The sequence below is a fragment of the Aptenodytes patagonicus genome, chromosome 7, assembly GCF_965638725.1.
Source record: "Aptenodytes patagonicus chromosome 7, bAptPat1.pri.cur, whole genome shotgun sequence".
Classification (NCBI taxonomy): Eukaryota; Metazoa; Chordata; class Aves; order Sphenisciformes; family Spheniscidae; genus Aptenodytes; species Aptenodytes patagonicus.
In genome coordinates, this window is record NC_134955.1 from 33,112,360 (window position 1) to 33,139,892 (window position 27,533).

A 27,533-nucleotide genomic window follows, 5' to 3' on the forward strand; every position below is an offset into this window, starting at 1 on the left:
CTATGTGTTAACTCATGGATGGCTGTTACAGCATAGATTTTATACACCTCATTGCTGGGGGTCAACTGCACACATCAGTAGACAAGTAATTCCTTTGGACACATTGCTTAGTACCTTTTCTGTATGACAAGAGCTTTTTAATTAGGTCTTTTGGAGAGATACAGCTGACCAAACCAAGAAGTGGGTTTTGGTGAGGGAAGGAACATACGAGAAAACATGATTACGTAGGTCCACAGATAACCTCCTGTAATGTCTATTATTTCCCTCCAGTGTTTAGTTAATATAGGAGGATACTGTCAGTTAGGGGATCTACTTATTTAGCCTGAATGGCAGGGCAAATGTCCATAGTATCAGCTCCAGTGAGGTCACTGTACCATCAAATGCATAAAAAGCTCAACACTAATTTGCGCTAATTGCAAGGGTAATCGGTTATTTGTGCATATCTGCTTTGCTACTTTTTTTTCCTCTTAGAAGTAATAGAAAACTCAAAGACAGTTGCTTTACAAACACTTAGGAGGTATTAGCATTGAAATGTATTTCTTTCAGAGAACTTTCATTCCAGCTCCTTCTGCAGCGGGTAGGAAACTCACACCCACCACACACCCCCAAGGTCTATCTGACTTCTTCACACAATGTACAGTATAATCACTCTGTACTTCCACTACAGAAGGTGGCCAACCGCATGACTGGTAACCATAGCAGCTGCAATAACCAAAAAAAAATTCCAGTGCTGAATGTATGCACAAGTCTGTTGCTTTAGCATCACTTTATTTGCCATGAATAGCATCAATGGGTATGCCTCAAAATGTCCCAGTGTTTGGTGAGGAAGGAGATGCTGTTCGTCGCCACATGGAAAACAGCATGTCTCACGCAGAAGAATGTTTCCTGTCAGTCTCTTGACTTTTGTAACATCTAGAGATATTTTTCTGGAGCTATAATCTTAGGCATTTGAGCTAGGATTTCTATTTCTTGTATGGGAAAGATTGGTCCTGGAGATTTTCCATGCTGGAATCACTGGTCTTTTTCCTGTCATGTGCTGAGTGTTGCCTGGCAGGGACCAAGAAGTAATGACAGTCAATAGCATCTGATCCTTCCCCAGTAACAATGCCAAGACACAGTATCATGACACCACTCGCTGTCTCAATGCTGTTAACTCTTTCAGACAGAATCAGTGAACTTTCCGCAGGTGGTGCATATGGCTAGGGAATTTCTCCCTTTCCTCTCCCTAATAGTCACTTTCCAGCTGATCTGAAGCTTGGGAGAACGTCATCCTTTGGAGAAGGCTGCAGCAGGATAGGGCTCTCCTCCTAGACCATCCCATGTTATGGGATCTACCTCCCCAACACAGTCCTCCGCAAGGACCTACAGACCCTTGTTGACCTGATACATGCAGCAGCTCTGGTCTGCCTGCTTCTCTCTCCATTGCTGGAGTGAGGACATCGTGGATATAATAGCACACCAGTGCTATAGAGCAGAGTGAAGGAGGAAGCGGAGTAAAGGCAAGAGCAAAATGAAGCCAAGTAGTGTCACTGCAGGCAGTGCAGTGAGGAGCTAAGGCTGTTGTTGTAGATATTTTGACAGAACATCCTCTTAGTTTTGGTAACAAATTTACTACTGTGGGCATTTAGAAGCCTGTTAGTATTATGGTGCTGGTATACCATCCACTATCAAAAGCATTCAGTTCCCAACAGTATGTCACACTTGGACATAACCAAAGCCAGTGACAGTCTAAGACCTGTGAGTTATAAAGCCAATCCCTGCACGCTTATTTATATTAGAAAGCTCACATTTCAACCCAAAGCCTGAAAGCAAGATATACTTCAACATGCAACAAATTACAGATGACTCATGAAATCTGAGTTCAAGTCTTTTGGACTCCAGCACAAAAAGCTACCACCTAAAAAGCTGCTTGGGTGAAGATTTCCTTTCTTCCATGTTTCTTTAAAAAGCAGTGCCCTTAAGAATATCAGGAAACACAGCAAGCACGGATTACTTAGTGAGTAATCTGAAACAAAATTTAATGCTGCAAATATGGTCTTGGCAGAAATCTAGAGTGCTCAGGTACCATCTTTACAGGACAGACTTGTTTTGCTTTCTTATAAACCAGTGGAGACACATAAGGACATTTGGCCAACACAGAGAACAGCTGATCCACACACCTCCAGAAATAAAAGCATGAGTTGCTACAGTTTGGTCAAGGTGCTGTAGCTATTAGTTGCAATAAATACTCATCTTTGCAGACTGGCATAGAAAAAGCTTACCAGCTGCAACCTCTCCTTTGGTTTGCAGCCTTCTCCACCAATGTGAGCCACAATTTGGTCTCAGGAGACCAAGACAGAAGTGCTCAGGAGAACGTAAGGACTATAGCTGACTCCTTCCTTCACAAAGGCGAAGGAAGGGCAGGCTCTGCACAAACCTCCTTCCCTATTAAGCAGGGAATTACAAGCAAAAGTGAACCAGGAATATCAGGCTGGAAGGGGCTACTGGAAGAGCCCAACACTCAGGTTTCACAGACACCTCGTTATTTAATCCCCTTCTGGGAGTGATCAGCTGAGGTGTGGTTACACCCGTTGCTCACACTGGCAAGTCCCTCAGAGCCTCACTTAAGCAACTCATTCAGGAATTTCAAACCCTTTGAAGGATCTCTGTTTTAGGCAGTGCACTAGCCATGCCAGAGCCTACCTATTTTGTTAAAGCCTGGAGTGATGACAACCCATACTGCTGTGGCTGAAAAATTCATTTTATTGTTACCGTATATTTTTCATTATTTCTATAGCATAATAATTGCACTGTAAACACCTGCATTTTTATATGACTGCGACTAACCATAGACAAACAAAAGATTGCTTACCTGAACTTATGACATGTTTCTATGACTCTCTTGGGTAAGTGCTTCTATTCCCACAGAACAACAGTCTTTCAGTTGGTTTTTAATTTTGGGGAAACAATTAACTTTTAGCATACCATCTCTTCTAAGAAATTTAGCCAAACCCAAGTCCCTTATTAAAATTAGATTTCCAGTCAAGAGAATTATAATTATGTCTCTTCTACCCAGACATTTTCTATTAAGGCATGATGCCCTTTATTCTGCTGTCTTCCACACAGAGCAATAATTATTGGGACAATAAAAAAATAGGTAGTTTTAAGTTTTGCCTTTTACTGAAAAAGTTTATTACTATACTGATACCTCTTCAAGACCAAACTTATCTTGTAGAATTGCAGAGATTTTACATATTTGTCAGTATAAGTGGTGTCACTAAGCAGTTTGCACGTAGTTAGATAAAGTTGGTAACAGATGTGCTTACGTCAGCTCTGATAACATTCATAAATTCATTTAACAGAGACTTCATAATGTCTGCAAAATGATATTCAAAAGTAATTACTTCCCTTGCAGCATTCAGTCTGTCTCGCTGTTGAATATAATCTTCACATATTAGTATATTACACATTTGGAGAGGAATTGGTGAAGTAATTGCTAGTACAGTGAAGAGTGATCATCATTCATCTTACACTACAGCCTTGCTTTAAAAGCCTGGCATTTAAAAGGACTAGCCAAAAAAGGTAACCTACGTGTTAAAAAAATGTGTGAGAGATTCAGATATTTCATGATTTGGTCGGTTATGAATAACGAGTAGGCTTTCTATTTGTAACACAGTATACACAGCTATGGGAAATTATGGCACCATGCCTTCCTCTAATTTGATGTTGCTGGGAAAGGCTGTGGAAGTTGGCTTAGCATCGATTTTTTAACACTCCAAAGATTCAATAGATACAGATGCACTTTTCAGAAAAGCCACGGGAAATGCCTGACTCTTCATGTGCTTGTTGCCATTGCGAGAGGAAGCCTCGACAGTACAAAGCAGAGAAGCATCTGGTAATGAGTTTGGAAGATCAGACCCTCCCTTAGTTGCTGTGATCATTAAGCTGCTCTTTTACCTGCGTATCTCTTCTTCCCATACACGCTCGGATAAAACGTAGCAGGCTGTTAAGGATGAAGAGCAATGGAAGGAATTCTTGCTCTTTCATTTGTAATTGGGATAAACCACTTGTGACTGTAAGTCACTTGGAGATGCAGTGACTCACATGGATCATTCTGTTGAGTTTGACTCAACCGCCAGCTCTGAGTAAGACAAGCCAGATTGAGCCCCTTCCTTCAGAGGAGAGAGCAGAGTGCGGAAACAAAACTCATATCCTCCGAGCACAGAGCAACAACCTGCCTAAACTCTGCCGTGATGCCTGTTCAGCACGGCTCTTCACGAGCGGGCTGTGGAGGTTTCCGTGACCTTGGCAGGATTGCAGAGGTCACCTGTTCCTTTAAATAAAGCACCACCTGGGAACGGGGAGTGAGAGGAAGCTTTACAACGGCTGTAAAAGCATCATAGCCTTTACAAAACATTTAATAAGATTTCAGAGGGTTTGGGTTTTTTTTAATTTATGAACCCTTAGGAAAAAAAATCAGAAATTACTGGTTTAGCTCTGGCTCCAGTTCCCACATATGAAGGTTAGAAAGTTGAATTCTACTCAGCCTTCCTTTCACTTGAGGGATCAGCCTTCAATTAAATACTGCTAAAAAGTTAGTCATTACTGTGTTTCTCTTTGTTCTTGATTATTAGATATTGATTGCATTGCTTTTATAGCCTATCCTCTTCAGTTCTCTGAGCTGTATTTTCTTCCTTCTGTGGGTGTGTTCCCCCTCCCCCACCCCTTCTTACATCGCAGGAGGATTTGCACATTGTTAATATTATTTTTATCACATTTCTCCTTGTTCCCATTTTAAAAATAATTTTTGCTACACAGAAACTATTTTACAAGCTGATCAGATTAAGCTGTAGTCCTTGTTCCCAGACCATTGTTCCCATTACCCTAATCCCGTTCCCATCGCCTAGAGCAATGAGGAGGGTAGAGCTGTGGTGGTCAGGCAGAGGTTCCTAGAGACTTTCTTCATGTGTCAACCATGCAGGATGGTTTAGAGGCTCTGAGGGCAGTACATGCAGCCGCCTTCCTTGGGTCTGGTCCAGGAAGGAGTGGTACACAGGATCCCCAGTCCCTGTTGCTGCACGCCAGCAGGCAAGCAGGATAAGCAAGAAGCTGAACAACCCCTCCTGAGCCAGGGAGAGGGCTCGGCTACCACCTCTCCACCAGCGGGATGTTTAATCACAGCCCCAGCTGGCCTTGCTGTGGCTGAGCTGTAGAGCACAGAAAATGTCAGGCATCTTCTCCCTAAACTCTCTGCTCACTTACAGAAAGGCAGAATGGAGCCCACAGAAGGAGTCAACTCTGTTTTCACTGTACAAGGACATAACACACTGGACGGGGTTTCTCAGCAGTCAAATATTTGCCTGGTGGGCTGTCTCCAAAGCTGTTTCCAGCAGCTGGGCTAGACTGCTTCCTGCAGCCACAGAGCTCTGCTCCTCCCCTCGCCCATCCCTCCTCTTAGACAACATGCCAGAGAGTATTTAAACATCCACACAGAACCTCATGCTTGAGATTTCATCCAAAATACACCCTTCTACCACCCACTCGGAGCAAACTCATTTTATTTGTCTAACAAGAACAAAGGGCCGAGCGAGTTAGCCCTGCCAAGATTACAGCCAGGAATCCAGAGTTTCACATCCCATTTATAACACCCAAACCCACCCATTCAGCTAATCCTTACACAACTGTGATAAATCATCCTGTGTCAGAGGCATCACAGGAGCCAGTACTTTACTTTTACCAACTTTAAAAAAAAAAAAAGGAAAGAAGGAAAACCAGCCAGTGAAGAGAGGCAGAGACCCCTTTCCTTCTTTTCATTCTGGAAAGGTGTATTCCAGCAGGTGCAGGAGATGTATAAAGCAGGATGCGTCGAATTAATAAACACACGCCCTCTCCATATTACTAATTACATAGCCAAGGCATTCCAATTTAAGGAATAAAAAATAATAAAGGGATGTCTTTTGTGCTTTTGTGTTAACTAAAAAAAAAAAAATCCTTGCAGAGAGGTGTGAAAGAAAATGCCAGGCAAGCTAGAGTTTAAGTTGTACGTGCAGTGTGCGCTGTAGTGCCATTGAAATAATTTTCCTGCAGTTGGCAAACCAATATACCCCTGAGATTTAAAGCAGGGTGTCAGAAGCATTGCGGTGGAGGAAGAACTGTGGAGAGCAGCGTTGGGGGAGCTGGCAGACCTACCGTCAGCATGCTGCCTGCTGCTCTGTGGGTACCAGTTGTCACTCACTAAATCTCCACCTAGAAAGATCAAATAAAGATACTGCCAGGTCATCTATCTATTTAGACAGTGTGCCTACAGGTATTCCCGAACTCTATTAATAATCTCCCGAACTTTTAATAATCTGTAACACTCACACACACATCAGCTTATGTAGCTCAGTGCTGAAAGCAGGGCTCTCTAGAGTAACAGTTTCCAAATGCAAAGGGAAAAACATGTACTTCCAGACCGGATGATTTATTGCAGGTTAACAAAAAATGAAAGCACGGAGAGAGAGAAGTAAAACACAAATCTGGACCAGAATGAGCAGTGCCTCCATCTTGAATCAGCTTGCAGCCCCATTGCTCCGCAGACAGGCAGGCAGGCTTTTCATTTCAAGGCTGCTACACAGAGAGCGTACACCATTCCCACGCAAAGATGACTAAGACCCTGACTGTTCAATTTGCCAAGCCCCTCAAATAATCCTAAGTAAATACACTGCTTTCCAGAACCTCCTCAAGGTCAAAAATTTCACAAGGCCTCCCTCGTTGGCCTACTGCTAGCTGTTTTCCTTCCAGGAGAAAGCTTGTAGCCACTCCAATAATTTTTTATCCAGCTGATCCTAAAACTTCAAAGGAGTTATTGATATTTACGGGTCCTTGGGACCAGTTCCCTGACTAGTACATTTTAGTTATGATTTTTCCATGTGTACAGTATTTTAAATGTTAATAAGGCACAGAAGAAATGTTTACAGAAGTAAAGATGGGTGATAAGAAGAGAATTTGCAAACATGCTGCAATTGACAGTCTTTTCCAGCCTTTTTCTTTTGTTTGGATGAGTGGGTGGGTGACAAATATTAAGGAAAAAGAAAATAACTTGCAGGTTTATGTCAGCAGCTGAAGTCCATGCTGTTACAGCTACTCTGCTACCAGCACTTGCTGTGTTTGCCTATGCTGTGCCTGTACTTCTAACTGCGTTCTAGGTATACACTTTCTTTAATCACTTTGCAGCAAATTGGTTTCAAATCCACGTTTTTCAATTGTACGCACAGAAAAGTGGGACTAGTTTTCATTCCTGCACTGCTGATTGCTTCCAGCTCCCTGCCCATCTGCTTGGCTTCTGGCCCGAGTAGGTTAGAGCACAGCCTGTGCCTGCGTGTCCCTTCTTTGTCCCCAGGTGCACCACAGCTATAAGACTCTGCTGTAGCAATGAACCCCTTTTTGTCACGAGACAGGTTCGCAAGCATGTAGGGTCATAGGGGACCCCAGGTTCAAAGCTGGGAAGCACATCCTCATGAAGAGAGCTTTCCAGCATCACATTCCCGCCACAGGATGGATGCTAGCACAGGAGCCTGAATTTAAATCTGACCTAAACTTTCCTGGTGTTTAGGGATGCTTGTAGATGAGATTTTGGCACAGTCAATTAGGGAGACAGGATGCACTTTCTTACAAAGAGGAAAACATCCCGAGAGCCTAATCAGCAGGAGTGCAAGGTTGTCTTAAAATTTCTGGTAAATTCATTTTGGTACTGGAAGAAATACACAAACTCATCTCTCCTGAAGGAAAGTATCTGTTAGGATTGCACGTCTAGTTCTTATGCTCTCTCCCATGGGAGGAAATGCAGTGTTTCTTTTTTCCCCTCATCCCGAGGATATCTTCATTATGTTCTACTAAGAGCTCAGCATTGCACGAGGACATTGCTAATGAATGCCTCTAGGCTTCAAAGGGCAGAGTCTCAAGAGCTCTATGATTAAGTATAATAATTTGCAGTTCTGCAGTACCTTCCATCTGAAGATCTCGTCTGTTTGTACAGATTCCTGTGAATTAAGCTCAATCTCTCACAATTGAGCTATTTCTGATAAATACCGAATACCCTGGTAGCAAGGACACGTTCCCAAGAGGTCAGAGACAGAGTTCTGAGCACTTCTGACTGGGGTGAGAATTGAACCCAGGCGCCCAGTATTCTAGGCAGGTCCTCTCTGCAGCAGTGTGCGCTGATGGGGGAAAGGAGATATCCCACCTCGCCTTCTGGCAGTTTGGAAAAGGGTGACCTCTTCTTAGCCCTTTCAGAGAAGGATTCCAAACAGATGAAAAAGCCTCCTGGTAGACTACCAAGGAGCTGGATTTAAGGCTGACCTATCCTCAGCGCTTCCCGGCTGGTTCATCGTAGGCTGAACACAGGAAGCTCCATCCTATGGTTTGTTCAGGTCCCATTAAGAAGGAAATTTAACTCTGTCCTTGCACTGTATGTAGGACCCCGATGCCTAACATAGGGCTCTATATTTTATGCAGTCCATTTGATCTCATCCTCCATGATGAAATAATTCAAGAAAAGTTACAGAATGGCCTGACAAGGCATGTTTCTTCTCTCTCTTTTGTGTCTTCTGTTCCAGTTAATGCTTCTCCACCTCCAGCAAAGGTGATTATTGGCAAAATATTTGCAGACAAGAGTGAACACACTTTTATTCTATTTAATGTGACCAATAAAAGTTGATAGGTTAAAAAAACCCCATGTCATCTCTAACTATTCTAGCTGCCTTTGTTTCAGGAGTCAAAACTGAGAATAGGTTTAGAACTCAAATCCAAGAAGGAGTAGTATGAAATGACGCTATACCGTTAGACCGAAAGTTTCAGTGCCAAATGTCTTTATTGAAGATTTAAAGCCCCCTATATCAAGTAGACTTCTCATGCAAGTTTTTGTTAGTAAGATGTTTTTAGTAGCAGTGAGGTCATGTGTCAAGTGGATACACGTTCATGTTGCCAAGTTCAGATCCCTGTTTGTTCAGAGTTTTAACTGTTCTAGTTTTAGCTGTTTTGAACAGGAAATCCCACTGATCTGCAGGTTGTGGAAAAGGCTAGAGAAGCAGAATTACAGTAATTAGTGGGTTAGCTTCAGTTAACACTGAGTTGTTAAGTAATACAATGAATCAATAAAATATACATCAGCCTTGAAGGCTTTTTCTGCATTTTTTCTAGCACCGTTTGATATATGCTAGGGGAAAAATAACAACATCTCTTTCAGCAAGATAGGAAGACAAACACATGGTTGAGGCAGGGCAGCTGATGAAATCCTGCCGGAGGGGGAGGTCTGAGACTTGTCCGCATCCAGGCAGCTGGAGGGAAATGCGTTCACCCAGCCAATGAGAAAGACTATCCAAAGGTCAGGGGGTAGCTAAGCAACAGAAAGGAAAAATTCTCCATCACTTCCAGCTGGAAATGAAGCAAAAAAATAACATTTCTGGGATTTAATGGCAGTGTTGTCCAGTGGGTAGGCAGCATAGCTATGGGAGCAGGCAGTGTCTAGTTTTCCTCTTTTTGCAGAGTTGCTATGTGACATTAGGCAAATGAACTATTTTGTGCCTCAGTTTCCCCACCTAAAAATGTATATGGTATGCCTGAATGTATATAATACACCTTACCACCATAGGAGGGCTGGGAGGGTCTACATTTCTACACTGTTTTAAGACCCTCAGGTAAAAGAAGCTGCAGAAGTTGAAACTAATATAGTTATTTTCTCTTTATTTCTAATAGGTAGACACACAGTAGGAACCATTTTGACATGTGTTAGTGTAGGTGGAAATGACTCATTTGGCTGCACTGGAAGCTAGCTGCTGTAGACTGGCTGCTGCTACACTCCTAAATAAATCCCATAAAACACATCTTGGAAAATAAAGTGAATCTTGCTGCTCTGTTCCTAATTAACTCAATATATTTAACGTGCACATATGAGCACGTCTTAATTTATACACATGTGAACATACATACACTCCCTATAGTGTATTCATTCCTTAAATTACTTATATAATGAACAACTAATGCCAAAGAGGGATCCAATGGCTTTTTCCCACTGTACTTACCAATATCATAAGATGACCTAGAAGATAGCATGCAGAAATTTCCCAAACATTGCCTACATGCTTTTTAAGAGATCTGTTATATCCGGAAGGGGTTTTAGCAACAAATATATTGTAACAGTGTGGACAAAAGCATAAGCAACAAAACTAAGGCTCAGACTAAGACCAGAAAAGCTAAGGAATTAAGATCAGAGTTTAATTCCCGATTCCATCAGGGATTCTCTGGCTTCCCAAGGGAGACAGGAGAGCTACAAACCACTGATGGGCCAGGTCCCAGCTGGGATGAGCTCCTGCAAATGGCTGTACCCAATAAAAAGCTCCTGCCGGCTGCTCCTCAGGGCATCTCCACTTCCTTACCGCTTGCACAGTGTTCATGCATATGCTGTGCAAAGTAGCTATCAAGTACTTACCAGTTTAATTTGTATCTTTAGATCTGCACCTTTCTCTTTAGGGTAGGGGTGTATCTTTATCTTTAGGGTAGAGGCTGCAAAGCATCTTCCCTGGGCAGGCGAAGAAGGGTAAGTACTAAGCCGTAGTCACCATTTCTTTCCATTGCAATAGGGAAGTGCGTCACCATTTCAAAAAAGTGGATGTAAGCTACTCGCAACGTTTCCTTCTGGCCTTGACAGCTCTCAGCCAGCACAGCACCATAGGAGAGATACAACATATAGCAGTAGACGGTAAACAGGAGGCTCTTTTACGGGCTACCTCCGCTGGGCTCCATCCAGGTTCCCAGCCCTGGGGCGTCCTGGAGACACTGGGGCGCAGCAGCGGGGTGCGATCTTCCCGCATGCCCCTACCCAGGAAGGGGACACAGGTGCCCCGGCAGGGTTGGGGCACCACCGGCCCCTGCGGCCGGGCGAGGCAGGGGCAGCCACCCGCAGCCGAGAGGAGCAAGCTGTGCACCTGCCCACCCCAGGGAACAAACAGAAAAGGGCATGTCTGCCCGCTCGGTTTCTGTTCACATCCCAGGCACACGTCTTCTCTTGCCCGCTCCCACACACCAGTACGCAGATACTAAAGCAACTGCTAAGAGGCAGCTAGTCAGAGATCCGCTGATTTATGTCACGCTTAACGTTGGCAGAAGCAAACTGGGAGGTGGAGGCAAGAACATTTCAGTGGCAGCATTTCAATGCCAGATTTAAAAATCAGGGCCTAATGTTTCTGTAAATTAAAATGACCTAATTAGTCAATGGGCTAGGAGAGTTTTCCAGCTAGGAAAGGACTGTAAATGCAAAGCCCTGCTCTGAGGCCAGAGTTAGGTGGCTGATAACATTCACAAATCTCCCCTTACAGAGTGTCAGTGGGTTAAAATACTGGGGAGTGCCTGCAGATAAAGCTGCTAAACCCCGCTCCAAGCTACCTCCTGCCACACATCCCAGGGGAGTTCACGAAACAGACCTTCTGCCATTGTCCTTGCCAGGAAGGAAAATTAATACTGTTAACTGTAAGTCTACAGTTATTTTATCTGTTTCACACTCACCCACTTTCATAGTCCTTCATGCCTCCCACCAGAGTTTCACCTGCCTTGGGAAGGATCTCAGGGAAGCTCTCAAGCTACAAAGCTGGGATTATGTTTGTATTTTGAACTTGACATGAATGTGTTTGCAGTTTCAGGCCCCATAGTTTCTAGACATCACTTATTCAGCATGCCTAGAAACACAGGGCATGGAGTAGCATTTTCAGAGGCACCCAATTTCCAGCTAAGTCAATGGAAAGCACTCATTTCTTTAACTCTTTCTTACAACAAATTGTGCTGTAAGTTTTCGAATCCCAAACATCCTGGGAGGAGAGAAATGGATGCACAAAACGGGTGTCTGAGACCCACCCTAAAAGCAAGGGTGTAATAGCAAAACCCAAAGCCAACCATAGAGTTTGAATGCTCCATGAACTGAAGAACCACCCCACAGAAAGCCTATGACTGACTGCTCTGCATAACTACATTCCCAAATATTTTCTGTAGCCAATAGGTCACTCCCATTTTGGCATGTGAAGTAATCTGACCCACCCTGAGTTGTGTGAGTGGGGGGCAGCTGGGCACGTGAGTGTGTGACTTGCTAAAATAAGACATAAGTCCTTGAAAACAGCTTAATATAATCTTTCAGGGGGTTGGTCAAGCCTTCTAATGAGAGACTCTTATTTTTCCCTCGCATCTGGCCAGGACTGTGCTATTACTAATGATAAAAAAAGATCCCTTCCCTCATTGATTTGTCCTTGTGGTAAGCATCCAGATGGATGAGATTTCAGGCAGCAGTACGGTTTCCTCAGCCTATATTTGCTTTTTCTTCTTCAGGAAGATACACGAGAAGGATCAGGGAGGAGAAAGTGCTGTTCACTCCAATGATCTGGCGGGGATAAAGAGAGAAACAATTTAGAAACAAAACTATCCCCAGCTGGAAAGCAGAGGTTTCTCCTGAGAAAAGGCAATGTGAAGAGAAATTGCTAAACTTCTGCTGAAAATAATGAAAAACACCTGCAATGTAGCTCCCTAAGGAGGCTAATTAAGTGAGAATGATTGGTGCTTATTGGAACTTACAGACTCTCAGCAAAATTTAAAGTATTATCTCTCACATGACTTATTTGCTTGCTATTTTAGGGAAACATATTTTTTCCTTTGTTGTACTGATTAGATGACAAGACTGATTGACTTCCTATGTTACTTTGACTGACTCACATATATTTATACCCTCTAAACCAGGTATGCACTAAATTATTTACACCTTCTGCACATCAGTGCCAAAAAAGCCCATTCCTGTGTTCAGCTGTGTGTCCAGCCTGCCACAGGAGCGGGACTATGCACTTGCAGATGGCCTCTTTTCTTGTACAAATAAGAAATGTGCAATCATTATAACCCTTTTTTTTTTTAAATTAGGCCCCATACTTTAATTTTCCCTCATCTAAAATGGTGGTATTTACCTATCTCACAGGCCATTCGAATCATTTTGAGCACATGCAGGGTGCTTTGCAAATACAGAAAATGACAGTCCCGACCCCGGGGGGGTGTAATATAGAAAGAATTAAAACACATAATGGAGAAGAGAAAAAGGACAATTGTGCAAGCAAGCAGAGTAATCATACTGCTAATGCATACCTAACTGTCTCGTTCTGTAATGTTTGCAACATTTATTTGGCAATACTTTTTTTTAGTTCACTGTACTACTGTATTAGCTGATGCTTTCCTTGCCCCTGTAATCCATGGCAATGCACCTAGAACATATGGTACATGATGAATGAGATGAGGGACTGGCTGTTGTCATGGTTAGAGGTAGATGAACATCAAGCTGCACGAATAGATACTGTCACAATCTGTGATACAGATTTTGTATGTGACGTTAGTTAAGTCATTCTCAGAGATGGTCAATAGTTACGTGTTCATTATTTTCCAGGTGCCTGACTTGAGGCTTTGAAATTGTGGGAGGTAATGAAGAACTAAAGGCAAAGCAAGCTGGAGCTAGAGCATGCAAAGTGCTGTGAGTCACTGAGTGCTGTGAAACATGAAGTCCCACTCTGATATGGACACTTGAAATCAGTGACTTCTCTTCAGCTTCTGCTCTCCATTCCTCAGCTCCGCATTCACAAAACACAGGTAGTGCCCTGCCTTCTCAGAGGGGAAGAGATAAAACAGATGAGCTAGTATTTGTGAGGCACACAGTTACTATAGTGATAAGCAGCACAGAAAAACTCATGAGGAAAGTAATTGCCTTCAACGCGGATAGTATGCAGTCAATAAGGCATGGAGACACACTCTGAACAACGAAGGGAAAAAATACTGAGCAGCTGCTCATTAAGTGAGCACCATCCATCTTGTGTGCTGGGTGAGGCAAGGGTCCTGTGGAGTCGTATGTCACCATAAAATTAACAGTGGTCTTTTAACACATGCATACAGGCAATCTTAACCCTGGCATTTCCAACTTTTGAAGGCCTGACTTTGAAATCTTTTTGGTGAGGACAGAGAGAGTGCAGTATATAGTTATCCAGATTATAAAAGTAGAAATTCCATGTTGTAGCATCAAGCTGATACACATCATCTGGGACACTTAGGTCCACCACACAGACCTCTGTTACCTGGACGAAGGAAATAACTGACTGCAATAACAATCCCTCACCCTTGCGATGCAGAGCAATGGGAAGGTACAGAAACGTCAGCTTTCTTGGGGGAAGGTGATAACAGAAAAAGATTCTCCACCCAGTTTTTTTCCCTCTGCCCCTTCTTTCCAAACTGTCTGTGCTCTTTCTCCTCTCCATCTCCTTGCCCAGATATCCCTCTGACCTTTTGTGTATTCCTGTTGTCAGCTTCACCCCCATGTTCTGGCTAATGCCCAGTTTCCCATCTAGGGCACCCTGTAAAATTTTGTTAGTCATCCCAGCCAGTTTCTTGGTTGCCTCTCCTAAACAATGGGAACTCTTGCCTCTGAATCTTGGCTTCTTGTAAGCTCTGTCTTCCTAGCTCCTAATACTTACTATCTTTGCCAAGCCAGCTTCAGATTCCTCTTCCCCATCTCCTCCTCTGATTCAGTTTTCGTGACCACCCATTAGTTTCTATTTTCAGAAAATGAAGATTCTCCTAAGAAGCCAATTGTAGCAATTCTGGCTAACAAAAATACTTGGTATTGCGAGATGAATTGAAAGTCACATGTACTGGCAGCACTGCAAACTTTAACAAACATATTTTTACATGCTAAAAATACACAAATAAGTCCTGAGATCAATTCCTGTCAGAGGGTGTTGTTGCAAGTGCTGCATTATGGCAGGTTTATGTGATTTTTTGGTAGGATGCATATTCTGGGTGTGAGGAAAATCGCTGCAGGCACTCAAGTAATTAGCTTTATGTGGCTTTCCTTAAACACTTACAGTTTCAAGGAAGAAAAGAAGAGATCTTTACTAAAAACTGCAACTACATAACTACAGTTGTGTTTATGTTTCCTGACAAAGAGTGTTTCCTAACGTTCCCTGACTTGGCTCCTAAGAGCAGTCTGGTAGTGAGGTGAAAGGGGAAAAAGTGTCCTTGTGACCCATGGCTTCCTTCCACCTTCAGGATAAAGACGTAAGAAGGTGAGGGTAGCCAGACAGGGTGCCAGAAAAGGCCAATCTCTCACGGCCAGTAAGGGATGCTTAGCGAAGGGCAAGCACAGGGTTATTCTGTCCCCAGGATACTCTCTAGCAAGCTGCAGCTTAAGGACTTCTTGAACTTTGCTGTACCTGCATCCACTGAACTGCCCTTGACAGACCTTTCTACCACAAATATAGCCAAGAAGTTGTTTTTTGTTTGGTTTGGGGTTTTGGGTTGTTTGTTTGTTTTTTCCTTTTGTTTTTTAATATGCATATTCTTCTAGCATCCAGGGCCAACCAGAGCTCACAGCCACAAACTAATGCGCTATGGGAGAAAGCACTGCCCTCTGCGCTTTTTGAATGTGCAGACTGGCTGGGCTTGATGCATCAGTGTGCATGTGAAGTGAATACAAAATTGTAAACACTTGAGAGGATCAGGGGAAGAGGGATGCAGGGACCATGATCTAATCCGGCCATCCTGTATTGTCACTGACGTTCTGCTGCCAACAGACAGGCAACAAGTCCCGGGTCTTCTAGCCCCAGGTCTATCACCATTTTGCTGGGAATTACTAATTCTCAGGGTGTTGTTTCTAGTCTGTGACTCATGGCTTTGTGCAGTCTCCAGGTCTCCCTCCATCCTGATTCCCCACCATGATCTTATATCGATCTTTCTTTCCCAGTCCCAGAAGCGTTACAGTTGCTGGCTGGACACTGACCTGAAGAACGATGAGGATGCCCACCGTAATGACTGAGTTGTCCATTACAGCAGAAGAACAGAGAAAAAAAGGGTGCTTGTGAGTACAGAAACAATCTTCTGTGAATGCTTCCAGCTTGATTTACATCCAGCACATCCAATCTGATGCCCTAGTCAGGGTGTTGGAGGAGCAATCTCCAGTGTTTCATGTAACCGTTCCAGCTGCCAAATTCATTTTTGCAGTTTACAGCTAACAATCAATCATACGCTACTCAGTTGTTAACTTCTTTTGTTTAGATCATTTGGATAATTAAAGTACCACGAATTCCATGGTGTCAGCGGGTCTCAAACAGACCTCCTGCTGGCTCTGCAATCTCTTTCAGAGATCAGAAAATAAAACAATGAATAATACTAGAAGAAGGAGTCCAAGTAACTCATATTTTATGTTTCATGTTTTCCTAATGACAAGGTCATATAGTCAGCAGTGTGATCAATGCAAATACAATATGCCTTTGGAAAAAGGCCAATGTCTGCCTGTGGAAAGGGCAATCAAGGGAACTGTTTCATAATAATGCACTTTATGGGTAGGTGGCTGAGATCCCAAAGCTCTTTGCCGAAAGGAGCAAAAGACCAGTGACTCAAGTTGCCAAGTTAAAAAAACAAGTCAGTGGCAAGTCCCTGGATATGTTTACATGGGCATGATGTCCTATCCTTTGAATGCACATCTCTCTCTCATGCATACTACATTTGTGTCAGCATCATTTTGCTGTGGCTCAGAAAGCCTATCCTCAGCAAATATCTAGAGCTAACAACTGTTCTGCATTTAGTTGACATGCACATGGCCATGGTAAGCCTGGCCAATCACTGCTATCTCTGCTAAGACGCAGGCAAAAAAAAGAAAAAAATCCACAGATGTTAAATTGTGTCAGCTTGCCTAACCATTTGAAGGAATTAATTCTGCAGACTATTTTTGACTAAGTCTACAAAAACTACATCATTCCTTCCTATTGCTTGTTCTTTGCTTATTGTGTATATTGCATCTTTCAAAATCATAGACAACACACAAATGCTGCAGCACACATGACACTCTCAGCAAGCAAACTCCCTGCTTTTCTTAGTCCCCTCTGTGGCTGTTCATGATTATGAGAATGAGTAAGATGCTTCTTTTTGTCATCAGGAGTCTGTCCATGTGAAGAAGGTTTTGAAAGCAGATATGATTCACTTTTTCAAAATGTAGATAAGGTGAAAACAGTTGCTGACAAAGGTAAAGCTAGGGAAGGATAAAGCAAGGCTGTAGTGAAAAGTAACAAGCTAGAGAAAGATGGACTGCAAAGTCCAGCAGAGCTCTGGGAAGCCTCTGGAAGCAAATTAGGAGTTTCTGATCATTTATAAGACTGAGCAAAGGGACGTTGGTGGAATAGGTTGGGGTTTTTTTGACTCTTGGATTGGCATTAATAAGAACACACCAGCTCAGTACTTGGCTCCTTTTTTCTGTCTTTATGGCACACAGGACCCACAGAGAATATGGAGAAGCAGGAGCACTGCCCCCACACTCCAGAGGGACAGAGCTCAAGTTTAACGCGCTCTGGTGACCTTAAAATAGGGATTCGATATAAAGGCATGGTAGAGTTCGTGAGTAAATGAAACTGCCCATGTAAACAATATTTGTAATGACATCTGCACACTCCTGGCTCTACCGCTGTCCACAGGCCACTAGAGTGCAATTATACTTTTGCACGCTACAGCAACCGATATGCTTGCTCTCTAAGGGTAGGCCCAAAAGTCCAACATTTTTACAGCCTTGTTGGCCTCAGGGCCAACCAGCTGCGTGCCTGTGCAACGCGGGCTCCTGGGGGCTCTGGGGCAAGCTGATCCCAGCTCCGAGCCTCAACCACAGCAGTTACCACTGCTCTCGCTACAGGGAGCTGGCAGCAAGCAGCTGGGGCAGCATCCCTCGCCAGATCTCCAACCATCCAGGGCTTTTGGGGAGAGCGTGGCTTCTCCTGTTTGCTTAGTCACCCGCAAAATCAGGCATTAAGATGCCTGGACCATTTTCAGATCACTGTTGCTCAGCTGTGGGAAGGTTGCTCACCAGTTGCTCATCTCCTCTCAGGACTTCAGCACCAGAGGTTGTCACAAAAAAGGATTATGTGCTTTTTGCAGTGCCTCGCTAGTGCTCCTACAAGACACCGTGCTCTGCTTTTTGTAGTTACCAAGTAATGAAGTAGTTATGGGCATCTACAAGCAGTAGGTAAAGCTGTTACAGAGCTTGGAAAGGAAGCTGAGGATCAGAGAGAAAATAAGCACTGGTGGTTTGTTTTGTATTGTCGTTTTAAGCTGAGCTCTGGAGTCATGTGGTTTATTTGGGTTGAACATAAAATCTGCATTCTTTGCCCTCAGAGTTGTGAGGATAGACTAGGTAACAGGAATTCTAAAAGCTCATATGCAGAAATTAAATGCAGAGAGTTCCCCTCCCCTTTCAAAGTCTCTCCTTCCCCCCCCCTTTTTTTAAATGTTTGGATTTGCCACTGCTGAAACTTATGTTCACTGGACTTTTCCCTAAATGCTGGAAGGCTAAACTAACCACCCAGTGAGCTGGAAATGGATGCAAAGGCCATAACTAATGCCAGAAAGGTAAATCACTGTGGCAGTAATAGTTTGTGGTCAAGATGCGGTGCTCAACTTGAATAGGAAAAGAGAGGATGCAAAAAGGCTCTTCCTTTGATTAAGTGCTGGATTAAAAAGCTTGGAACTAAGGAAGAGTTGATTTTAAATACGAAAAACTGAGGTTTGAATTCAATTTCTGTTTGATTCTCTTCACTGTTTTTTCTGGAAAGCTAATTTCCAGTCTTTAGCTCTAACATTAGTGGTTGCCTTTTCCTGCATTATATGCTCTTTCATATGATTTCTTTTTCATATGGCTGTCTTCCTTCAGCTGTCTGCAAGCTTCAAAGCTGCTGACCGTGGTTCTCCCATCCCCATGCACAGTGCAAGGCTCATATGCATCTCATAAAGTGATAATGCAAGCTTGCATCGTTCACTTTGGGCAATTACAGAAAGAAGACAGGAGGAGACCATGATGGACAGGATTGGTCTAAAGTATATTTACACGTTTATAAATGTCTAAAAGAAACGTGGGAACACCTTTGACCATCAAGAGGCAGAAAAGCACAAAGAGACAGGTCTGCATATTGAAACACAGTATAGTCATTGAACATAAAGTTTAAATAGCCAGTGCTGATCCTTCCTGGCCAACAGAAAAACAAAGAGTTCAACAAAAAATACCCTTGCTCTAATAACTGTATCCAGTCCTTTATTAGCAATGGGGACCTATCAGGAGCATGAAATAGGAGAAGCTTTGAGACACAAGTAACTCTGCAGAATTAAAAAAAAAAAAAAATATTCCTATTTTTCTTGTGCAGCATGAAGGTGACCCTCCAAAGCCAGAGGGATTTCATGATGCTAGTGCACATTCTCACCGTGAATGACTACTTGTGTATGGGGTATCACGTTCATCAGTCTCTAGCAGGTTGCCATGCAGAGCCCAGTCCAGTAGGAACTCCATCCATCCATCCATCCATCCATCCATCCATCCATCCATCCATCCATCCATCCTTTGCGTGGAGAAAGGCCATTTGAACACTTGCAAATTCCATACCTGCAACAAACAAGATGGAGACATTATACATACCTGGGCTGTAAAACCTGGACTGTAAGAACTGGTCCACATATGTGTAAGGAGGTTGCAAAGCGAGGAGCACTCAGAGTAGCCCCATAGCTAGGCAAAAAGCAGAACATGCATGCTTACATGCACTGCACCCAGGCACTGGTATGCAAGCCCCGAGATGCAAGCCTGGGGCTTGCAGCATTTGCTAGTATCCTTGGAGTGGCAGATTTTTCATTTTGTCTGGGGGACATTAGCAAGGACAAAAATTTTTGAAGAGTTCCCACCACCACAAAGTATTTAATATTTATTTGGTTGGAGCTGTCAGCATCAAGAATGAACAATTCAGTCAGGGTGCTTGACACATAATGCATGAAGCAGCTGATAACCTTGAAACTGTGGCCCCGAAGGCAGCCCTGCCTCAAGAATTAAAGCGTTCCCACAGGACGGAGATAGGATTGAGCAGGGGGACGGTTGGGAGCATTACTGAGAAGGAGTAGGGTAAAAGGCTCAGGCAAGGCAAAGCAAGGCTTTGCAGGGAGTAGCTGCAGAAGGCAAGGATTCTCACCCCTGTAGGTAGCCCTTCCCACGGCTGTTTCCTCTGCAAGGGGGTTTTGTACATGGGTACAGAATGCTAATGCCCTTCCAGTCTTACAGACCGTGGGCCTGTGAGGTAAGAGGCTCATCTTGCTGTAACTTGCTCCCACTCTGTCCTTAAAAGAAGTGTGGAGGAGTGAGGAGCAGGCACCACGCTCGCTTTCAGGTGCCTTCACAGGCTGTCTGAGCCAGCCCTGCTCATCATTGCTGCGGAGCAGCGAACACACGGCGCCCTTGGAAATAGCTCAGCCAAACATCCCCCTCCGCGCGACTTCAAAAGCACAAACAGCACCTCGCACTCTCGACCGGCCGTGCCCGCTCAGCCTGAGCTGGGGAGGCCTTGGGAGCTCCTCACTGCTCGAGGGCAGAGGAGCTGGAGGGGGGTCTGCATCAAGGAGAGACCAGAGAAAAATGCATTCATGCAGGTTCAGCCATGCAGCTGCTGAAGTTACAGGAAGCTTAGTTAGCAACATAGTTGAAATTCAATGCTCAATTGGCACTGTGTGCGCCTCTGACCTGGGTGTTTCTTTTAACAGTTGGCCATGTTTCTGTCCTATCAAGCCTTCCCTCCGTGTGCCCGTGTGGAACAGATCAGCTTCTCCTCCTGTGGGTTTCACAGGAAGCCTGGTGCAGAGAGCTCTTTGCCGGGCATGCAGAACCTCAAGTTACTGCTCCTAGGCCAAAGCATCCTTTTTTTTGATGGAAAAATTAATCGGAGAGGGCCAGGAAAACTGTGTGGTTTCTGCAATAGCTTTCTGTCTCGCAGTTTTGAACCATTCTCCCTCTCCTGAGGCTCACAAGCCAGGTTTTCAGCAGAGTGGGATTGCCACGCGTTCTGCTTCTGGCTGCTACCTTTTTTGGAGGATCATTTTAAGAGGGAGAATAAGGTGGTATTAATTTGAAGCAGATTCCCAGCTGGTGTCCGCAAACAGGAGCCCATAGTTAGGGCCCCAGTCACCACGGCTTCTTTCTTTCTCTGGATCCCTTATGCTGCCTAGAGGGGCAAGGAAAAGGAGGGAGAGCTGCAGGAAGGTGGCTGAAGTCCAGGTTTCAGAGACTTAAAAATTCCTCATTTCAAATTGCGCCTAGCAATTTTGCATCCATTCAGAGTTTGAGCCTTTCCTGGTGAGTGGTGTTTTTCCACAATGCTGAAGAAAATGTGTGACTTTATGAAAGAGCTTCGGGGAGGTTTTGAAGCTCCCCCCCCCCCCACCCCTTTACCCCATTTGAAAAACAGCAGCCACCAGAATAAATGGCTAATTCAGTCTTCAGGAGCATCCGTATATCCCCTGATAGATTTTTCAGGGAATTTTGTGCTGTTTTGATAGGCAAACAGCTGCAGTTTCGTGCTATCAGTCCTGACGTATATATAGCAATACAGACAGGCAGCATACATCATGAAGATGCTTCTGTCTCATCAGGAAGAGGACTGAGATCAAGGCCGAAGGTGCCATTTTGCTGCTATATAATATCCTGGTGCACCCACAGCAGCCGGGTGCAGCTCAGTTCTCCACTTCTCAGGAAGGATGTAGCAGAGTTAGAGAAGGGCAACTAAAAGAGCTGAGAGGATGGAGAAGCTGCCTTATAAAAAGAGACTAAAAAGGCTAGTACTCCCCTGTTTGGAGAGAAGACCGAGGCTGAATATGATCAAGGTTTATAAAACCATGGAGACAGTAGATAAAACATGAATACGGAGATGTTCATGAAACCCCACAATGCAAGAAGTTGAGGGTGACAGGACTCAATTAATCTTGTAGGAGATCCATTTAAACCAGATTTTTAAAAGTCCTTTACACAGAGTGTGGTGAACTTCTGGACCTTCTTGCCACAGGAGGACGTGGAGTCAGAGGCGTCAGCAAGTTCAAAAAGGCATGAGACAAATTCCTAGGCAACAGGTTCATACATGGATACCGAAAGGTATACGTATACTCTCTAGCACCCTAAATATAATAGCTGTGCTTGCTGGGAAAGTTCAAAGGGGAGTAAACTACAGGAAGTGGCCAGGTTCACACACTCTCCCTGAACAGGATCTCCTGCCATTGCCAGAGACCGGGCAATGGGCTAGGTGGATCACTGATCCGACCCAGTGGGGCATTTCTCGTGTCCTGTGTTTCCCTGGAAAAAAAATACTAAAGCATATATTTATATACTGTGTACCACAGCATCTCCATACTATCCAGCCAGTGGCCTGCCCATTGAATTGTCACCAGAAAGGACAAATGTAATGTTGATTTCTGTCCTTCTGGAACAGGAATAAGACAACTTAATAACAAATAAATAATTGCCACAACCAAGGCTACCTGAATTTTGACAGGTGTCCTATAAATGAAATTGGATGTTTTATTGCCAGTCCCTTTAAGGCTTTTAAGCTTCCGCCTCATAGAAATTTGTTTTGAATTCTTTTCCAACAAATAACTACATTAATAGATTTTAGCAGGTGCCTTAACTGGTCTCTGTTCTCAATGGGAAAATTGCATGAATTAAAAATCAAGGCTTTTATAGGTAGGGAAAAATGTAAGTGATATTGGGTTACTGAGTAAAAAGGGATCCTTCAGCAGTCAGACCTTGGCTGAAATCCTGCAATTATGCAAGGTGGGGCTCTTTTGAAAGGTCTCAGAGGAAGACATGCCATTCTCACCACGAAAATATGCTTCCAGCAGACAAATTAGAGCCTCTGTGTTGCTGTTGCTGCACAGAAAGGGAAATAAGTGGAAGTCCTTTAGGGGTATCGGTGAGAAAAGAAAAAAAAAAAAAACACCACCAAAGGAGATGTCCTTGGAGAGACTTGTAGACCAAAACCACAATCTCTATGAAGGAGCAAAATGAAAAACAGGAAAGAGTGAATCAGCAAGCCCCTGGGCCCATTGCTCTGCTCTTGAAGCAGTATCTAACCATGCAGACTGTACAGCTGCAGTGTATCCTCACTGATTGACACATCTCTAGTCTGTATATTTTATTAGTGTTTACTGCATCCTTTCTAATCACCTTCACAGCAGAAATGTGGGTTCCAAGTTGCTCTTATTCAGTTGAGACATCCCACTGACTTGGGAGGGTACAGGCTGGCCCTTCCAACTGCATGCTGCAGGGCAGGAGCTTGTCGTTGTTACTCGTCTATAAAATGTTGTTCTTTGTTGTTGTCATGGTATTTTACCAGTTGTAGGAGTAATTAGCTCCCCGTAGACATGGTATTGCCAACCCCAGCAATCTTTAATGGCTTAATTATCAGTCTTAAAACAAGAAGCATTGTGTTCTTTGCTGTCTGAGCCATTGTGTTTCACATTTGCTCTTGTCCATATGCAAACAAACTTGGAAACAAGCAATCGCGCTGAGGGGCTCACCACATCAGTTCTCTGCAGAACTGCAGCTTTAAGGAGAACCACCGAACACTGTGCATCTTGATACATATCTTAACAAGAGAAACCATCATTATAAGCATGGATTCAGCCATCTCCTCCAAAACTTACTTATGGTCAGCGTATTTGTAGTTGATAAGAGCCTCCCTTTATCGCTCTCTGACTTCTCGCTAACTCCTCAGTCCTAAGAGTCAGCCCAGACCTTAAAGAGTGTAGAGTCTTGTCCAGATCTTCTGCAGGGACACAGATTTCACCCTTAGAGCCTTTAGGAAACACTTACGGTGTGATTTAGAAGCCTGAACCTTACTGACTTTCAACATAACTTTGGCATCCAAACCATCTGTGAGCTTCTGAAAATACCATTTTTTTGCAATGTTTCTGAAGACTAAACTTTTTTTTTCCTAAGTAAAAGCAAGATGATTTCAATTCATTCCCGATGCAAGTTTTACGTTGCAAGTCACATCAAACCTTTAATAACACTGTAGACAAAAAAAGGCTAGTTATGAAATGTACTGTTATCAAGTGATATTCTGGGACAGGTTTAATGGAAACAGAGGAAAATGTAAACTTTTGGGTCAAAATCGGCAAGAAGCATCAATACATCCTCTAACTTACAAACAAGCAACTTTCAAAAATATGGGCTGCATTCAGTTCTTTATGGCTGCCTGTCCCTTCCTAGATAATAAAGCACTTCACTTTTAGCGAGTATTTACTGTGACATATCTATATGTTTTGTTGTTATAGAGACTTCTGTAAAATACTCCCCCAAAATTATTTTTAGCTTGCTATCAATCAGCATGTTCATTACAAGCAGATTGGAACATGGCCACCCACTTCATAAACAAATCAAAACAAAGAAAGGGGGGGGGGGGGGAAACAAACCCTGCGTCATACCCTTGTCCTCCTGACAACATTGAATCCAATGTCACGCACTACTGCCTTAGTAAGGGGTAAAAGTAGTTAATCTGTCTTTGGACTAGGTAGTATGACATTGAATTGCTGGCCAGTTTATTCACAGCCCAGAAGAGAATCAGTTGCAGATAAAATGAATAGACCCCTCACCTTCCTAATAAGCTCAAATGTCTGCTATCTGTTCCAGATAATTCATCTTTGTCTGCTGTAAAGTACACATTACCTGTACCCCACTCAGGAACAGTAAACACTTACTCATTGTAATGAAGAGGATTGCCTCTGGCAGATTAATTGCTCTGACTCCCCTCTTCCCTAAGTAAAACACAGTTTCTCTTTTTTTTCTGGATATGTTATTTCAGTACTTCATCCAAACACTTGGCAGAGGGGCAAGTGCCCTAGACACTCCTTAAAACTCCATGACCAAGCTCCTCATTTTATTTAGTGTTTTTGTAGGCTTGGGTTAATAAATAAAGTGCTTTACAGAGCTACAGTTTCAAGGAACACTCTCTGATTTTTTTTTTCCCATGATTTTGTTTAATTTCCTCCTTTTTTTTTTTTTAAACCAGTTATGTAACACAAACCTTTCATGAAGATATTCCTGTTCTTGGCTGCTGTATTTTTGCAAAGTCCTCCCAGCGGAGGCAACTGTACTTATGGTCATATCACTGACCTTGAGTGAGCCTGGCACCCATGGCAGCAGAAACACTGCATGGTCCATACCAGCCCTGCGCTTACTTTCATGCAATACCGGAACTGGCACAAATCACAGCCATGTAGTAGGCTGAAATGCATAATAAGGGCTTTTCATAGCACTGTGAGAGAACTTGCTTATCCTTTCTGGACACTTGGTCGGGAATTCTGGGAAGGCCGTGGAGGACCACGGGTGGTCTCTGGCAGTAGCCTGCAGGCACTCTACAAAGCAGTGTAGTATGCCCACTTGACCGTGTAAGCCAACCGATCCAGGCTACAGAAGGGTTTTGTGTGCAGATGGCAGCTAAAGTAGGGCAACACCTGTGCTCTAGCTCAGGTTAACATTGCTAAAAGAAACACTTTTGAAGTAGTAGATAAAGGAAGCTTGAGAAGCCACACGGTCAAACGATGACAAAGGACCTGGGACAAAGGCATTGGGATTATCTACCATCAGCCCTGAATGGGATGTGCTTCAGTGAGTTACAGGTGAGCATCCATGTGGCTTACTTTAGTGATCTGCAGAACGATGCTACCACGTTTGCTTGTCTTGCAGAGGAATTGGGGAAGGCTAATTCTGCAATGCAGTATTTGCAAACCTTTTTGAAACCTTTGGGTGGAAGGTGCACTGTCACATGTGCAACGCTTGTTTCCTGTTCTCCATATTGCCAGCTCATATGCGTGGGTAGCCTCGGTTGATGGTGCTTTCTGCTTTCTCTGCAGTGACAAATGTCAGTTCCACTTCATCGGTACAGGATACTGACACTGTCTGTAACACAAATCCTCTTCCTAGCCCATGCACCTCAGCGTGGCGGGGTGGGCTCCAACACGAGAGGCAAAACAACCCTTTGCCTCTGGTCCCTCACACCAGCACAGCCACGGAGTCGATTGCCCAAGCTGTGGGAGTCTGAAAGATGGAACCACACCCCAGGACGCCTCTCTTCCATAGCATGTGAGATTGGAAGGAGAAGCTGGGGTCTTCCCTGGTTGTACAGACAACCTCAGGAGCTGGGGTAGCACTTATCCCTGCCCTACTCTCTTACGCAATTGAATAACACTCATTTTGCTGCCAGCTTGTCCTTGCTACATGCCTGACTTTTTATTTTCACGATGGTTTGTAGCCATCTCCTGGGGACATGATCTGTAGCCTCTGAGCTTCATGTGATTTAGCAGAGCAGTTCTGTGTTCCTACTCAGGACAGCAGAAACTGTCACTGGTGCAGCAAGCTGGACCCCTTTCTGGCAGAAGGCACCAGCCTGCCACGTACAGTGCAGAAAGCTGGCTCTGCCGAGGGAGCACATCTTGCCCCTGTAGGCAGTGGAAGGACACCTCGTACATCTCTGTACAAGGCACCTTCTGCATAGTCCAACAGCAGTGTAGTTTTTGCCAGTGACGAGAAACATCACTATATAGTGAGTAAAGGGATTGGTGAGGACAATTCCTGTGTCTTGAAGGGAACAAGGAAATCATTGCATGCTATGGGAAAATGTTAAGCAAAATCAATGCAAGAAAGAGACTGTCAGATGTGTAGGATGACAGGATTCAACTCCCCTGGCTGGTCTGTACATGGCCCTGTGCTGCCTGTCAGTGCAGACGTTCCTCTCCTCTCGACAAAGAAACAAGCATGACTGCCAAAACCGTTGAGGAAAAAGAGAAATTTTTTTTTTAAATACTACTTTGAGGTCTGAGGACCACAGGATCATTTTGAGAAGATTCTCTTCAAAGGGTGGTTGGCCTCTGCGGGGTTTCCTGTCAGCCCTCCCCAGGACCACTCGTCGCGCAGAGGGTGCAGCCCACTGCACTAATGGTGCTGCTCTCTGGGTGACTCAACTTCAAAATCTTAGCAGCAGCGTAATGACAAATGCTGAATCCAAACAGCAGTTGGGGCTTCTATGCCATGGACAATGACACCTTCTGGAAGCAGGCAAGCTTCCTATGAACTTCTGAATGTTAAAATCCTCTTATAAAAATAAATAGGCTTTGGAGAAAGCCCAAGGGCGTATTTCAGAGCACTTTGGATTTTAGCCTGTTTCAGCCTTTACTGCCAGCTATCCATCTGTCCTGCTAATGTACTTCATTATGCAGCTAGGTAATGAGCCTACAACTCCTTTACTGATGGGATTATAATTGTGAGGGGACAGGGAGACAAACTTGTTATGTGGGACTCAGGGGGGAAGGACCACAGGGGGATCTTCTCATGTTGCATTCAAACATGGTTAGAGTACACATCGCTCCAGTGAAGTTATCCCCATTAGTAAGAAATATGCCCCTTTTCCTCACCATGGGGAAGCTGAACTCTGGTTCAAAGGACTTGCCACAGGGGCTTTCAGAGATGATGTTTCACTGACGTGAAGTGGTGTCTCTGGATCTGGCCGTGCTGCCTCAACAGAGGATGGGAACGGGCAGACCGATCAGGGCAAGAGGAAAATACTTTTTCTATTATGTTTTCCCTGCACATTAAAAGACGGAGATTTTAGATACAGGGCTCAGAAGTGCTCCAGCAGTCACAGCTTGTCTTTTGTTCATGCCTGGAAACTACT